General features: G+C 47.8%; 1 long non-coding RNA gene across 1 annotated transcript; it reads right to left on the bottom strand.

Annotated features, from left to right (window-relative positions):
- Nucleotides 1–10,070: 10,070 nt before the first annotated feature.
- On the bottom strand, nucleotides 10,071–15,075 carry LOC146395222 (uncharacterized). Its single transcript, XR_014832920.1, has 2 exons — nucleotides 14,992–15,075; nucleotides 10,071–13,775 (listed from the first exon to the last, which is right to left on the bottom strand). It is a non-coding gene; the product is annotated as an uncharacterized LOC146395222 (long non-coding RNA).
- Between the last annotated feature and the right edge of the window lie 499 nt (nucleotides 15,076–15,574).

Below are 15,574 nucleotides of genomic sequence, written 5' to 3'. Positions count from 1 at the left end.
TGAGCTGTGGTGTAGGTCGCAGATGCAGCTCGGATCCCAAGTTGCTGTGGCTGTGGTGTTGGCTGACAGCTGTAGCTCCGATTCGACCCCTAGCCTGGGAACTTCCATATGCCATGGGTGTGTCCCTTAAAAGGAAATAAATAAATAAATAAATAAATGTTATGTTTATATTCTACTATAGCCTATTATGTGTTCAATAACATTACGTCTAAAAAAATGTACACAAGCTTAATTAAAAACATTTTATTGCCAGAGTTCCCGTCGTGGCTCAGTGGTTAATGAATCCGACTAGGAACCATGGGGTTGCGGGTTCGATCTCTGCCCTTGCTCAGTGGTTCAGGATCTGGCGTTGCTGTGGCTCTGGTGTAGGTTGGCAGCTACAGTTCTGATTCGACCCCTAGCCTGGGAACCTCCATATGCTGCAAGATCGGCCCAGGAAACGGCAAAAAACAAAACAAAACAAAAAACAAAAAACATTTTGTTGCCAAAATATACTAACCATGACCTGAGCCTTCAGGAAGTCACAATATTTTGCAATAGTAACATGAAAGAACATGGATCACAGATCACCATAACGAATGGAGCTCAGCTGAAGCTGGAATGTGCAGGGTGGTCCCTTATAGCTGAGCTTTGGTGGAGCTATTGACTGGACCACTGTTACTTAGGCTGCAGCTTGTGGCAATGCCAGAGCCTTAACCCACCAAGTGAGGCCAGGGATCAAACCTACATTTCCATGGATACTTGTCAGGTTCTTAACCCTCTGAGCCACAACAGGAACTCCCTGTATTTTTTTTTTAGATTCCACATATATGTGATATAATATGATATTTGTCTTTGTCCGACTTACTTCACTTAGTATGATAATTTCTAGTTGCATCCATATTGCTGAAAATGGCATTATTTCATTCTTTTTATGACTGAGTAATATTCCATTGTATACACATACCACATCTTCTTGATCCATTCTTTTGTCAATGGACATTTAAGTTGTTTCCAACTTAAATGTGGCTATTACGAATAGTGCTACTATGAACAATGGGATGCAGATATATTTTTGAATTAGACTTTTTGTATATGTGCTACGCCTGGGCATATATCCAGGATCATATCATCACTTTATTTTTAGTTTTTAAAGGAATCTCCATATTGTTCTCCAGCTACATTTCTATATTCTATAGTAATAGCTATTATATCACTTAAATATAGAGGGTAATATTCTTTACACACTTCTGCATCTTATATTCATGCTTTGCATCTTAGAGAGCTTTCTGTGTCAGTATACGGAGAGCTACAGAACTACCTCATTCTATAGGTAGCTCTTCAGTGTTTCCCTTTATGATTATCACACAAAACAATTTAATCAATCATCTCTTGATGGACTTGTTTTTATCTATAAAAACAGTGGCGACTTTTATTTTTTTAATAATTTTTTTTTTTTTTTGCTTTTTAGAGCTGTGCCTGTGGCACATGGAAGTTCCCAGGCTAGGAGTCGAATCGGAGCTGCAGCTGCCAGCCCAAGCCAGAGCCAAAACTAGAGGTTCGAGCCACTTCTGCGACCTACGCCACAGCTCATGGCAATCCTGGATCCCTAACCCACTGAATGAGATCAGGGATCGAACTCGCATCCTCATGGATACTAGTTGTGTTCATAACCCGCTGAGCCACAATGGGAACACCCGACAGTGGAGGCTTCTAATGCAGTAACTTCTATTTACTTTCCAAAACTTGACTTAATAAGGTCAAGGGCTAGGCATCTTTCTGACACACCAGAGCGACATCGCACCATAGCACTACTAACGGGTCATTGATCAAATGTATCCTGCTGCCATGCTTATGGAAACACATGGTCCAGGAAAGGCTGTTGACTCATCTCTGGACTTTTAAAAACTTGCATCATTAAGTCTAGGCTTTGGCTCCTTAGTGGAGAGTACTTTATGATAGGTGACTAAGTAAGGACTTATTGAGCAATTACTCTGGGCCTAAAGTGTGCTTAACGCTTGGGGAGAAGTTTCCACAGAGATCTTGGAATATGAGGCAGGGACTGAGCATTAGTCCTTAAACACACATGATCCCATTGATCTTGAAAGTGCAGCAAGATAAGCATTATTATCCTAAGGCTCAGAGAGGGTGCTCCTCTTGTTCAAGGTCCTACAGCAGACAGAGAGATAGGTCCCACCATGGTGTCTATATAACAAATGTCCTTTTAGCTGGCTAAGGAGAGGGCAGAGGCCCAGGCTGCGTCTGACCTCTGATTTCACTGCCTCGTTGAGAATTAATAAGCTTATTAAGCTTGCAGGATGAAAGATCAAGATACAAAAATCAATTGTATTTCTATATGCCAGTCACAAACAATGAGAAATTGAAAAATCGAAATAAATGAAGAGAAATATGGATCCAGAGACTCAACATTGTTAAGACATCAATTCTCCCCCGATTGATCTACAGATTCAGTGGAATCCCAATCAAATTCCCTGCAGGTTTGTTTTGTCGAAAATGATAAGCTGATTCTAAAATTCATGTGGGGAGTTCCCATTGTGGCTCAGCAGGTTCAGAACCCAACTGGTATCCATGAAGATGTGGGTTCGATCCCTGGCCTTGCTCAGTGGGTTAAGGATCCAACATTGCCTCAAGCTGTGATATAGGTCGCAGATGGGCCTGGATCCCACATTGCTGTGGTTGTGGTGTAGGCTGGCAGCTGCAGCTCTGATTTGACCCCTAGCCTGGAAACTTCCATATGCTGTGGGTGCAGTGCTAAAAAAAAAGAAAAAAAGAAAAAAAAGAAAATAAAATTTATATGGAAATGCAAAGGACCTAAAAGAGCGGAAATAACTCTAAAAGAGAAGAAAGTTGGAGAAGACTGATTTCAAGACTTCCTACCAGGCTATAATATCTACTACTCTGCTCAAAAGGAAACTGTTTAATTGCCCCTGCATGATTTGAGTTGAAGAACTTGGCTGCACAGAGGCTGGAAGGTGGATGGGATCAGGCATATTTAGGGCTGACCCGAGCCTAAGTCGTGGGCCAGTTGGTGGCTTTGCGACATTAGCACTCCAACGCATTCAAGAAAATAAACTTTAACTTGCTGATTATACCCTGGCTGATATCCTGGGATTTGTGGTTGTAAGAACAGGGACAGCATCCTTTCCAGCTCTCTCCATCACCAAGAAGAAACTGTAAATCAATGGGATGAATTTTAAGTACAAAATAGAGGGGATGAAATGATTGAGAGGTCTCAAAGTGACAATATGAAATGAAGAGAGACTTCAGGCCAGCTGGATCTTGAAAGGGGTATAGAGAAATTAAGCCTGTCCGGAAGGACAGGACCAAACTCACAGCTCTCCATCACGTCCCCATTTTCAACCCCCGATGAGATTTCTTCTCCCATATTTTCTGAATTTCTTACCTTTCTCAAGCTTCCTTGAATATTTCAAAGGTGAATTTCTCTATGGGAATAAATCTCTAGTGAACATGTTGAAAATTGTGGTATCATTACCTTTGGAAAATACAAGGACAGAAAGGGAAAGAATTTATCTGCTAGAAAGTGGAAGAGAAATACAAAGATTTCCAATGACCCCCTCAAATCTCAAAGAAAGCACCTGGGCTTTTCAAGAGTAGGAGGAGAACTGGACCTCGTGTTATTTCCATTAAGATACTCAACTACCTCTTCAGAATATTTCGTCTAAATCATCAAAGAAAATGATTATCTCATATTCTACAGAAAGCCTATAGAAAAGGTTAATGCCATGATGCTTGACTAAAGCATCAGATAAAACTCCCTCATCATAAAACCACAGAAATATTTTGTTTATTTAATCAACTCTACAGAGAAAGCAAAATAAAGCCTCTTCCACCTTAACCTACCAACGATATAATTAACTCTATAACCTCTTCAGGCCCTATAATTTTCATAATTTGGAAACTGGTCCATGTTATGTTATTTCATTTTTATTAATTATTTCATATTTCGCTTGTCTTGGTATTAATAAAATGTGTGTTATCAATTTATGGACAGCACTATATTCCCTCTTATTAATGAGCCTTGAGACTTTGGGAAGAAGAAAGTTTGAAAAGGCCTAAAAGGTAAATCTAGAAGATATTCACCATAGAGATAATGAAACAGAGGCCTAAAAAAGTAGAGTTTAGTAGATAATGTCAGATCCTGTTCTAATTATCTATTGATACATGTAAATTATTTTTTAAATAATTTTTAAAAATTACCTTTCATTCTTCTACGGGTTGACAGGGCTCAGCTAGGTGGTTCTTGTTTGGGGTCTGCGTCAGTGAGCTTCTCCAGAGAAACAGAACCAATTATATACACAAATATATAATTATTTCTTTTCTTTTTTTTTTTTTTTTTTTGTCTTTTTGCCATTTCTAGGGCTGCACCTGTGGCATACGGAGGTTCCCAGGCTAGGGGTCGAATCGGAGCTGCAGCCACTGGCCTACACCAGAGCCGCAGCAACATGGGATCCGAGCCGAGTCTGCAACCTACACAGCTCATGGCAACACCGGATCGTTAACCCACTGAGCAAGGGCAGGGACCGAACCCGCAATCTCATGGTTCCTAGTCGGATTCGTTAACCACTGCGCCACGACGGGAACTCCTAATTATTTCTTTATCTCTCTCTACCTCCTTCCCTTCTCTCTCTCTCTCAGGAATTAACTAGAAACTTAAGTAGCAAACTTTTTGTTAAAAAAACACTTTTATTTATTTTGCCATACACATTACAATGTGTCTCATATAATTTTCCTCAGATTAAATTCTCTCAATATCAGAGTTCCTGTCGTGGCACAGCAGAAACAAACACAACTAGGAACCATGAGGTTGAGAGTTTGATACCTGGCCTTGCTCAGTGGGTCAAGGATCTGGTGTTGCCATGAGCTGTGGTGTAGGTCGCAGATGCGGCTCGGATCCTGCTTTGCTGTGGCTCTGGCGTAGGGTGGCAGCTATAGCTCCGATTAGACCCCTAACCTGGGAATCTCCATATGCCGTGGGTGCAGCCCTTTAAAAAGCAAAAAATAAAAATAAATAAATATATAAATAATTTATCTCAGTATTTCACAGAGACATGTTTTTTTAAATTTTTTTAAAATTTTGATTTTTTTTTATTACTCAATGAATTTATCACCTCTGTAGTTGTGTAATGATCATCACAATCCAATTTCACAGGATTTCCATCCCACAACCCAAGCCCATCCCCCCACCCCCCAAACTGTCTCCTCTGGAGACGATACGTTTTTCAATGTCTATGAGTCAGCATCTGTTCTGCAAAGAAGTTCAGTCCAGAACCATATTTTTATCTGACATGTTCTTGGTCTAATCAGAGAAAAGTATATTGTTCCCATAACCATGTGGATCAGATGTGGAAAATACATACTAAGTTATCTAATTCATCCTTCTGCCAATACTGAATTCTTTCCTAAAGTCCCTTGGTCTGTTTTCCAGATGTGTTACCTGAGTCACTAGAATTTTAAACAACATTCTTTATTTCTCCTTATTTGTGAATTGATACAGATACCCTTCTCCAGTTTCTGCTGTCTTTGTAGCATTTGCTGACTATATACAAATATTAACTTTCAGGCAGCAATCTTGAGTCAGACTTCCTTCTTCTCTAGGAAACCTCAGGCTTTGCTTTTAAGGCCCTCATGACTGGATAAGCCCCACTCACAGTATTGAGGATAATCTCCTTACTTAAAGTCAATTCATTTTAGATGTTAACTACATCTAAAAAATACTTTCACAGCAACATCTAGAGTAGTCTTCACTTATTTACTTCTGTCTTTTTAGGGCCGCACCCAGGGCATATGGAAGTTCCAGGGCCAGGGGTTGATTGAGGCTGGGGATGGAACTGGCATTCTCATGGATATTAGCGTGATTCTTAACCCACTGAGCCACAACTGGAACTCCTAGAGTAGTCTTCATTGAAGTAACTGAGTACTATAGCCTAGCCAAGGTGACACATAGAACCACACCAGGTCCCTCACATGGTGACAGTCCTATGTTTTCTGAAGGCTCTTTTGGGCTAGATGTCCAAGATGTCACCCCTATGGCTAGTGGTTGATGCCAGCCAGAAGCTGGGAGGGCGGCTGGGGCTGTTGACCAGCATGGCAGCCTGATCCCTCTCCACTGGTCTGGAATTCTCTCAGCATGGTAGCTGAAAGGGAGTGTCCTGGAAGCTAGGATTCCAAGAAAAAGGAATTGGAGGAGATTGCACCTGTTAGACCCCATCCCTGGAGTAGGATGTCACTTCCGTTGTGTTTTACTAGCAAAGCAGTCACAGAGCTCACTTAAATTCTAGAGGGCGATTAATAGGAGAATAAATATTTCAGGAAAGGTCTTGAGATAGATTCCACCTCAAGATGGAGAGTGGCAAGGCCACAGTGCAGAACATATGGGCAGGGAGATCTAGCTGTGTACATTTTTGGAAAATACAATGGTACTTAGCATATCCATGCACAATGACCAGCCAGCCAAGAACCAGCACCAGCAGCTCTTTGCCTCAGGGCTTCTCTGGAGGCCAGAGACTGCTCTGCCTCTTGTGGGACTGGTTGGCAGCTATGGGAAATTAATACCCAATCAATGGGAGAGCCCAAGCCCCTGTAACAAATTAAGCTCCACTTGCAAACATTGGTAACATGCTTGCTGAGTTTACTGCTGCCTTCCTTTCCATGTTTCTTTTCCCCACTCTTGCTATGCTGTGGCTTCCTGAGATTAACATTTCCTCTGAGGCACTGATTTGCCCTCTAATCTTTGTCTCAAGGTCAGCTTCTGGGGGAATCCAACCAGTAACTAGCCCAAGATCAGAACTAAAACTAGGGGAAAATTGAGCCGGGGAGTCAACAGTACGTCTCACATTTGCTACATTCAAAAGGAGGTTTAGAATATTAAAGTGCTTAACTTTATTGAGTGATGGAGAGAGGGCTTACAAAAGCGAAAAATTTGAAGTGGCTATGTTAGCTATCTTAAACAGATGTTGTTTGGGAGTTCCCGCTGTGGTGCAGCGGAAACAAATCCAACTAGGAACCATGAGATTGGGGATTTGATCCCTGGCCTCGCTCAGAGGGTTAACGATCCAGCGTTGCTGTGAGCTGTGGTGTAGGTTGCAGACGCGGCTCTGATCCCGCATTGCTGTGGCTCTGGTGTAGGCCGGAGGCTACAGCTCCCATTAGACCTCTAGCCTGGGAACCTCCATATGCCGAGGGTGTGGCCCTAAAAAGACAAAAAACAAACAAACAAAAAAATATTAACAGATGTTGTTTGGAAAGAGCACTGGACAAGGAGGCAAAAAATGTGGGTTCTCCCTGTACGGGCCATCCAAAAAGAAAGAAACAGCGAAAGAAAGAGAGAAAGAGAAAAAAGAAAGAAAAGAAAAGAAAGGTCTAGCTCTTACTCTAGGAATTGCGAATAAGTCATGCTCAAGCTCAAGGAACAGTCTCACGTGTAGCAGTCCTGTGAGTCAAACGGGACGATGTCTGCAAAGGCAGTATCATGGAGAAAAATAGTCAAATGACTGAAAGGAATAATTTTTCTCATTTCTGGTGGGTCCCTTCAACAAAACATTTTGAGGTTTTGTGTTTTTTTCCCCCACAAACTCACACGTACTTTTTTTTTTTTTTTTTCCTTTTTCAGCTGTAGGGTACAGTGGCTTGATGTGGGATCTCAAATCCCAGACCAGGATATGAACCCTGGCCTTGGCAGTGAAAGGGCTGAGTCCTAATCACTAGACCACTAGGGAACTCCTGCTCACATATGCTCTTGGTCCTCATTTTACATTTCAGAAGTAGACAACTGGCCAGTCCCCCAGTCTACACTGTCTAGATAATTTCAAGGTATGTTGAAGTCTCCAGTTTTAAAACAAAGTCTTCAGGAAGTTCCATCGTGGCTCAGTGGTAATGAACCTGAGTAGTATCCATGAGGATGTAGGTTCGATCCCTGGCCTCGCTCAGCCTGAGCTGTGGCGTAGGCTGGCAGCTACAGATCCATTTCGACCCCTAGCCTGGGAACTTCCATATGCCTCAGGGGTGACCCTAAAAAGACCAAAACAAACAAAAAAAAATTAAATGAAATAACCAAAACAAAGTACTCAGACATCCCGGGGTTAAGGACTTGGCCTAGTCACTGCTGTGGCAATCATGGTTGCTATGGCTCCAGTTGGATTCCTGGCCTTGCTACTTTCGCATGCCACAGGTGTAGCAAAAAATTAAAAAAAAAAAAAAAAAAAAAAAAACAGGTCCTCAGATATGATTTTCAGCAGGCAGTTACCAATGGCCCACTCCAACTAGAAGGAGGTCCTGGGACAAAGAGCCCTCTTTCGGTCTGGACAATAATTGTCCCTATTATTGCACAACATTCATAGGCATGAACCGCCTGGGTCAAGACAGGACTTTTTTCTTCTGCTGGTCTATTTTTTTTTTTTTAAATCATACCATATTATGCTTTTTGCTTCACTACCTTCTTTAGGATTTATGAATTTCACCTAGAAATGTGTGTACATGTGCCTGTTGAGTTTTTGATACCTATCTCTTTGTGTTGGTAGGGTACAAAAACACAAACAGATTAATAGGAGAGGAAACATTTTGAGAAAGGTCTTGGACACATTTAATAATAGCGATAATATTCTGTGGAAAAGCATAACCACAGGGTCAAGATATATATACTTATTCGTTCACTAAGTTGACCACACGTTCTGGTGGAAAATGTTCAAAGCAGATTACCTGCTAAGGATTTTGAAACTGCCCTGAGTTTGACATTTGTTTTATGTTATATTTTTCAAAGGGAAATAATTCTTTATTTATCTAAGATTTGTTTAGAAAACTTCACCAACGTAGCTAAATTCACAGCTATTTTGTACTGGCCTTCTCTTACTATACACTTGCCTGGGCTTATAGTAATGTGGGGAAGGACTTAATTTGGGAATTATATTCCTTTCAAAGACTAATTGCAAACTGGGTTTTGAAAAAATGTTGGTGAGGGAGGTCCCATCATGGCTCAGTGGAAACAAATCTGACTAGCATCGATGAAAGCAGGTTCGATCCTTAGCCTCGCTCGGTGGGTTAAGGATCAGACCTTGCCAGTTGCCATGAGTTGTGGAGTAGGTCCCAGAGGCAGCTCAGGTCTGATGTTGCTGTGGCTCTGGCCTAAGCCAGCGGCTACAGCTGGGATTGGATCCCTAGCCTGGGAACCTCCATATGCTGCAGGTGCGGCCCTAAAAAGACTAAATAAATAAATAAATAATGTTGGGTGACAGACTCCCACCCACATCACCCCCCAGAGGAAGGGGATGCTCTTTTGTTTATTGTTCTGTGAATGCTGAGAACTAATTACTCCCCTTTGTGCCACTGGGACTTTTTATGAGCACTTTTTTTTTCCCATTGTATAGAATCAAATCCCCTGAACTTTTTAATTGGTTTATCCGTTTTCAAACATCCATCTAATAGAAGTAGGAAAGGGGGGAGACTAGAAAATAAAACCAGTTTCTAAAAACTTTAGAGGGAAACACTAGGATTATTTTTTAAAAGGAAACCCCGAATTAAGGATTTAATCGGAAAAAATCCTTCATTTTTCTTTCTTAGCATCCATAATATGCAAGAGGCAAGAGAGCCCCCTTTGAGTTGGCAAAGTTGTCCTTTGAAAGGACTTCAGTGATATGATTTCATCTGTATTTCAAACGCATTAATTTCATACCTTCCACAGTAGGTAATGAAGATGCACAAATTCAGGTCAAAATCACCCTCCGGAAAAACTGCAAATTAAGATGCTGTTGATTGATTTGCCACCGACTGTCTTAATCGCCGTGATCAAAATCCAAATATTCAGGAAAGGGGCCCGAGAGGGATGCGTTTGGGCTTTTAACAAACCCTTGGCCAAACTCGGAAGCCCACCTGCGCTTTTCCAAATCTTTTTCCAGGCAAGAGGCCCAGTCCCCCGCATGGGACTCGCAGGATTTCTCCAGTGGTTCGACACTCGTCCTTCGTCCCCTAAACCCAGACACACCTCGACACCACGAACGGGTCTGGGCTGTCAAAACACGCGACGGCGTGTTGAGTTCCAATAACTTGCACAATGATTAATGAGCGGCTTGATAATTTAATACCGCGTATGATTAAATTATAAGGCGTGGGGGAGGGGAGCCTGGGCGGACGCCGCGGAGCGAGCGGTTCGCCGCTACGCGCAAAGCCGCGCTCACCCTCTGCGCAGCGCTCTGCAAAGCTCCGAGAGCTGTGGGTCCGCGCCTTCCAAGGTCAGTGGGTCTCGGGAGGGGAACGCGGCGGGGCGGGGTTGGGGGAAAGGGTGGCTTGCGGAGGGGAGGGGAGTGCGCGCTCCAGGCCACCCGGGTTTGAGCCGAGGAGAAGGGCGAGCGGCGGGCTCTTCTCCAGCAAAGGCGCGGAGGGGCCGCGAGATGGCCCCAGGCAAGGGGAGGTCTCTTTCTTAACTCCTCGCCTCTTGGCCACAGGGGCTAAGGAAGTCCCTAGGATCCCAGGGAAGAGGGGGTGCGGGGCCTGGCCCCATTGGGGTATCCTCCCGCCCCCACCCCGTGCGCAGGATGGTTTTTCTGCAGGGGGGAGGTGGTGGCCGCATTTCTCCCCTCCAGCCTTGGTCCTCAGTCTTGTCCCTTGCGGGGCGGCGTCCGCGCTAGTCTAGGTCCAGGAACGTCCGGGAGGAGAGAGGTCCTATAAGACGTACAGGAGCCTGAAGTCCCGGGAGAGCAGAGAGAGGTTAACAAAAACGTTGCGCATCTCCTGGCTTCCCGTCTTCCTTTACTGGGGAGGAGGCACAGGAACGTGATCTAAGCTCTTTCGAGGTTACTAGGGGGACTCCTTTCTTAAAGGCTGGTGGGCAGACTCGGGCATGGCCACCCTCTCCATCCGAAGAAGTGGGAGAGCAGGTTTGGAGGCGATCCCCCAGCATTGGCCTGTGCGGGTAAAGGGGTCCGCCGTCCTCACGCTGTCTCCGCCACCACGGCGCCGTTCTGCCTCGAGAGAGGCAGGCGGCTGCTTCTGCTGCAGGGCAGAGCGCCGGGGCGGCCCGGGACCGCAGTGTGGGAGGGGGACCCTGAGAGGCCACTCGGGGGCAGAGGGAGTGTGACCTCTCACTTCGCGGTCGCGTCGTTAAGTCTCAACGTTTAGCTGGGGGGGGACTCTCGAGAGGCGAGATGTCTCTAGAACGCCCTAGGAAACTGAATTCCTGGGCGGTTCAGATGCCGAGAGGCTCTCACCCAGGCTCCAGAGGGCCGGGCGTCCAGGCCATGCCCAGGGCCCGGCGATGCTGGCAGTTTTTTCGGCCGGGCGACGAATCCTGGAGGGGACGCCGCGGGCTGAACCCAAGCTACCCGCTTTCCTTCAGCCAGAGAGGCCGGAGAGTGCTCCAGGAGCGGCCGACTGCTGTCCGGTGCCTTGGGCTCCAAGTGCGGTGGCAGAACCTGCCGCCGAGAAAGGAATGGACGCTTCCTCTGCGCGGTTCCTCCGGCAGGCGGGAATTAAAGCCTTCCTGATCTTCTCTAGATACTTGGAAGTAGCACCAAGAAAGGGGGAAAATCGTGAACCACCAAAGGGATTTGTAAACAAAGGTCACAATGGGGGCTGGGGGTGGTCTCAAAACACCCCCAAGAGAATATAAAAAAGATAAAATAAAATAAAACTGCCTAGCTAAAGCACAAACAAGCCACAAGTTGGTTCTATTAGGTTCAGTCTGAGCACAGGATACAATTCCAGGGTATTCGGAATACAAAAAATTCTATTTAGGAAAAAAGTTTGAAGGGTGGGGTGGGGTGGAGCAGTTGCCCAGAGGCTCTATCTCATCCTTGACCCGAGTGTGGCAGTGGGGGCACCTTTCTCTCTGGTGGGATTGGTGGCAAGGAACTCCCTCTGTCCTGGCCCACAGGCTCTATAGAGGCCGCTCACCTCACTGCATAATAAGTAAAAAGGGTTTGTGGACAAGGCTGCTGCCACTGCAGGGAATAATTCCACGGAGAGGTGGCCCCAGGAATTACCAGCGTTCGAGGTGGCGCTCCAGCCAGGCCACCCAAATGCCCCTTGGCCAGACACAGAGGTCGCCCACTGCGCTTTGTCCCTGGGCATAAAACCATTCCTTAAATTTGCTCCGCGCGGCTCTCAGACACAAGTTGAACCTCCATATCTGGTTGCCACCAAAAAGCTGTAGCTGGGCCCACGGAGGACAATTTAAAAGCTCAAGGCCAACTTTTTCCTTCAAAAGGTGCCACACACCCTGTTAATTACAGGTGCCTCCTGGACACAGTATCTTCGGCAGGAATTAAATTTGAGTTCTGGAAAGCGGACAGGGAAGATCCTAGACATAGGTGTGTCCTTGGAAGGAAGGACTCAGCATTCTCAATATTAACAAGGGGAGAGGAGGGGAGCCAAGCTAGGTTTTATGTCCCAGGTTGTCTGACTAAACGACGCCAGGACACTGTGAGGGCGATAGCACTATCAGATTTCTAACGATCCCCAAAGTTGCGAGTTTAATTCTTTCCACCACAAGATCGCTCGTGTCTAATGATGTCGGACACCTGCAAAATGACGTCGAAATCGGTGGCTCATCGGGTGGCATTGTTGGTCTAACGTGCCAGGATGCTAGCGAAGCGAGCGGGGCCGCCCTGCCGCTGCCTCCCGAGGGCGAGTTGGCGCATCGATTTCACCCCACGCTCTCAGCCCCGCTGCCGAACACCATTTAGGCCAAGATCGGGTATAATGGGAAACACTATCAGCAGACAATTACCCTTTCAGAGGATTCACTTCTCCTCACAGACACTGTTATTTGAGAAATAGGATCATTTGATTTCATATTGCACTAAATAACACCCAGCCGGTTCAAATTGCCAGCTTCTTAAAAACCGCCCATTGGAATAAATTGCAGCGGCCTCTTTTGCTTTTCAGGGCAACATGATGGGCAGCGGGCAGAACTCATAAAAACAACTACAAAGCCAGCCCTGAGCCATCGCTATTGGTGGGAACAGCTCTGCCACCCCGCAGGCAAAGGCATTCGGCCGCCGGGTTCCCTGCGACCGCCCCCTTCGCCCGCCAACTTAGAGGTGGTTCAACCTCTTGGCTTTGGAGTGAAAATATACAGCCCTGGCCGCCCAGAGAAAGCGCTTCGGGACTCGCGGAGCGTTAGTGTCTAGCGGAGAAAGATGAGTGGGTGCGCAAGACATTTACGTGCCTTGCGTGGAGACCGCCGGGGGTGTGGGGCTCCGTGGCCGGGTGTGCGCCCTCCAGTTCGCGGTCTTGGCTTCCCAAGCTAGAGCTGCCACTGCCGCCGCGCTCCGCAACCCCGTGCGCCCGCCAGGCCTGCGGGCCGCAGCGCCCCTCTCTGACCTCAGCCAGGAGCCGTGGCTCAGGGGTCCGACTGGGGACAGAAAGGAGAAAGAATCTCGCTGTGGCTTCGGCGAGGAGTCCAGAGGGAGAGGGGACAGGGAGGAGGGGGGCGAGCTCGAGTTCGCTGCACCTCCACCGCAGGTATTTCAGAAAGAATTAATCTTTTTGAAGTTGGCCACAGCTGCGATTTAACTGACACCCTGTTCAACCGGGTGACAATTGTTCAGCTTGATGGGGGCGACTCACCAGCCACCCTTCATAGAAAACAAAATCTGACTCCCTGGTTCCTGGTTCCTTTGTACCAAGGGGCAGGGTGAACGTAAGACGGCCTGGGCCATGGCGAAGCTATCGAAGTCTTTATTCCATTTGTGTTAATGTGCTTCACCAAAGCCGAATTAGACTCTCTCTACTCCAGGTAAATTGAAGGCCGCATCCGGAGACACCTGTGCACCCCGATTCGGGGCGTGAGATAGAAGGACCCTTTTAGTGCGTCCTGAAGACCAGGAGGAAGTTAGCCTGGGCTTTGGGGGGACGGGGGGCTGGGGGGCAGGGGATGGGGGTAGCCTTTCCCTTCCCAGGCGCTGGGAGGAGCTAGGGAGCCGGGGGTTGTGGGCCTGCCTCCAGAGGGAAGGCTTCAGGCGCCAAGGGAGTGAAAACCAAAAGCGTGGGCAACCTAAGCTGGATGATGGGGGACTGAGTGTGCCAGCCCACCGCACTGGGCCTTGTCCTACAAACCCTAAGCCGCTCCGCTTCTTAGCATTTCACCAGGTCACCCATCTACCCAGAAAGTGAAAGCGCCGCCTCAAAGGCCCAAGTGTACCCAAGCCAAACCCCGGGCCATCTCGGGCCGCAGGTCTCCGGACCTGCCCCCCGGACCTGGGAGGAGGCCGCGATGCGCGGCTTCCTACGCCGCCAGTTCTGGCCCCTCATATGCGGATCCAGGGCAGCCCCGGTGTGCCCACCGGAGACCAGGGAGAGCCCGGGGCCTTGCTCCATCCAGGTCTCTTCCCCAAGGTTCTCGCGTCCTCACTCCACGCGCAATGCACTCGGCCCCAGCCCCCCAACCTCCTCCCCGAGGGGACGCAGCCAAAGAACCTTTCTCTCATCAAAAATCACGCCCAAACGCGACAGCCTTTCAAGCAGGCAGGAACAAGGTTATTAAATTCGAAAGAGCCAGAAAACACATCTTGACTGGCTCCAATCTTCTCTGCCCGCGGGAACCGAACAGCAGAGCTACGGGTGCAACGGCCGCACCGCCGTCTTAGCGACTCTGACTTGGGCGGGAGCCCCAGAGCTGGCGGAGGCTGCTGCCGGGCGGCCTTTGCCCCTGGGCCCCCACAGAGGACTCCAGGGACGCCGTGGGTGGGCCTTTCCCTCTGCCAGCACTTATTTCGGCTCAGAGCAGGGGCAGTGCGTCAAAGATCCGCCTTCAGCACGGGATGGGGATGTCTGAGTCCGCCCTGTTCCGGCCAGGGAGCCCTGGGTGAGGGCGGTGAGAATCAGTAGTCGCAGCTCCCGCTGGCTCCGGCCTCCGGGGTTGGCTGTGGCTGGCAGGTGACCCCGTCCTCATCCTTCCCGCTCCACCCGGGTTCACGGCCGCAGCGCGGGCCCCAGCGCTCCCCTCCCTCGCGCGCTGTCCCTCCACGTTGCAGCGTTTACCGGCGCGTTTTGTTCCCCTCCGGATTCCGGGCCGAGGGGCTGTAACCGTGCTCTCCTCCGACGGGCGCTAATCAAGTAATTTCCCCGTCCCAGCCCCATCAAATTGCTCTTTAGCTGTTGAACCGCGGAGTTTTGCTCGCCTTTTCACATGCTAATCACGCCCATTCAGCGGCTCTCGGTGGGGCTGTTTGTCGCGGGATAAATCTCCTTGTTTGCCGGCTGCATGATTAATTGATATTGTTGTCTGGCTTTTGTGGGGGCCGAGAGGAGCTGAAAGGCGGCGCGTCGTGACTACGCCGGGGGCCTCTGGCGACTTGTCGGGCTGCTGAGGTCCCGGCGAGGTCTAGCCAAGGCTGATGACATTATGCGCCCGATTTGGTTTCCTTATTAGAAAGATGATGAAAGACTCTGAGACCCCAGTTTTACAACCCACCACCGGGGCGCGGAAGCCGCACAGAGCTGAAATCACCAGCGCAGACAAAGCGCCGGCATTTGCTCAATTCAGAGAGGAGTGGGTGTCACTTGTCCACGCAGGAGACAATTAAATGCATTTCGGCCCACCCGGGATTTCAGTAGGAGTTGG

The sequence above is a fragment of the Sus scrofa genome, chromosome 17 (genome assembly GCF_054392235.1).
Source record: "Sus scrofa isolate SSC_HxYL_T2T_F1_AM1 chromosome 17, Sscrofa_HxYL_maternal_Yorkshire_Landrace_v2.0, whole genome shotgun sequence".
In the NCBI taxonomy this organism is placed as follows: domain Eukaryota; kingdom Metazoa; phylum Chordata; class Mammalia; order Artiodactyla; family Suidae; genus Sus; species Sus scrofa.
Note: the sequence above shows the minus strand (reverse complement) of the source record. Positions and strands in the feature narration are given on the sequence as shown.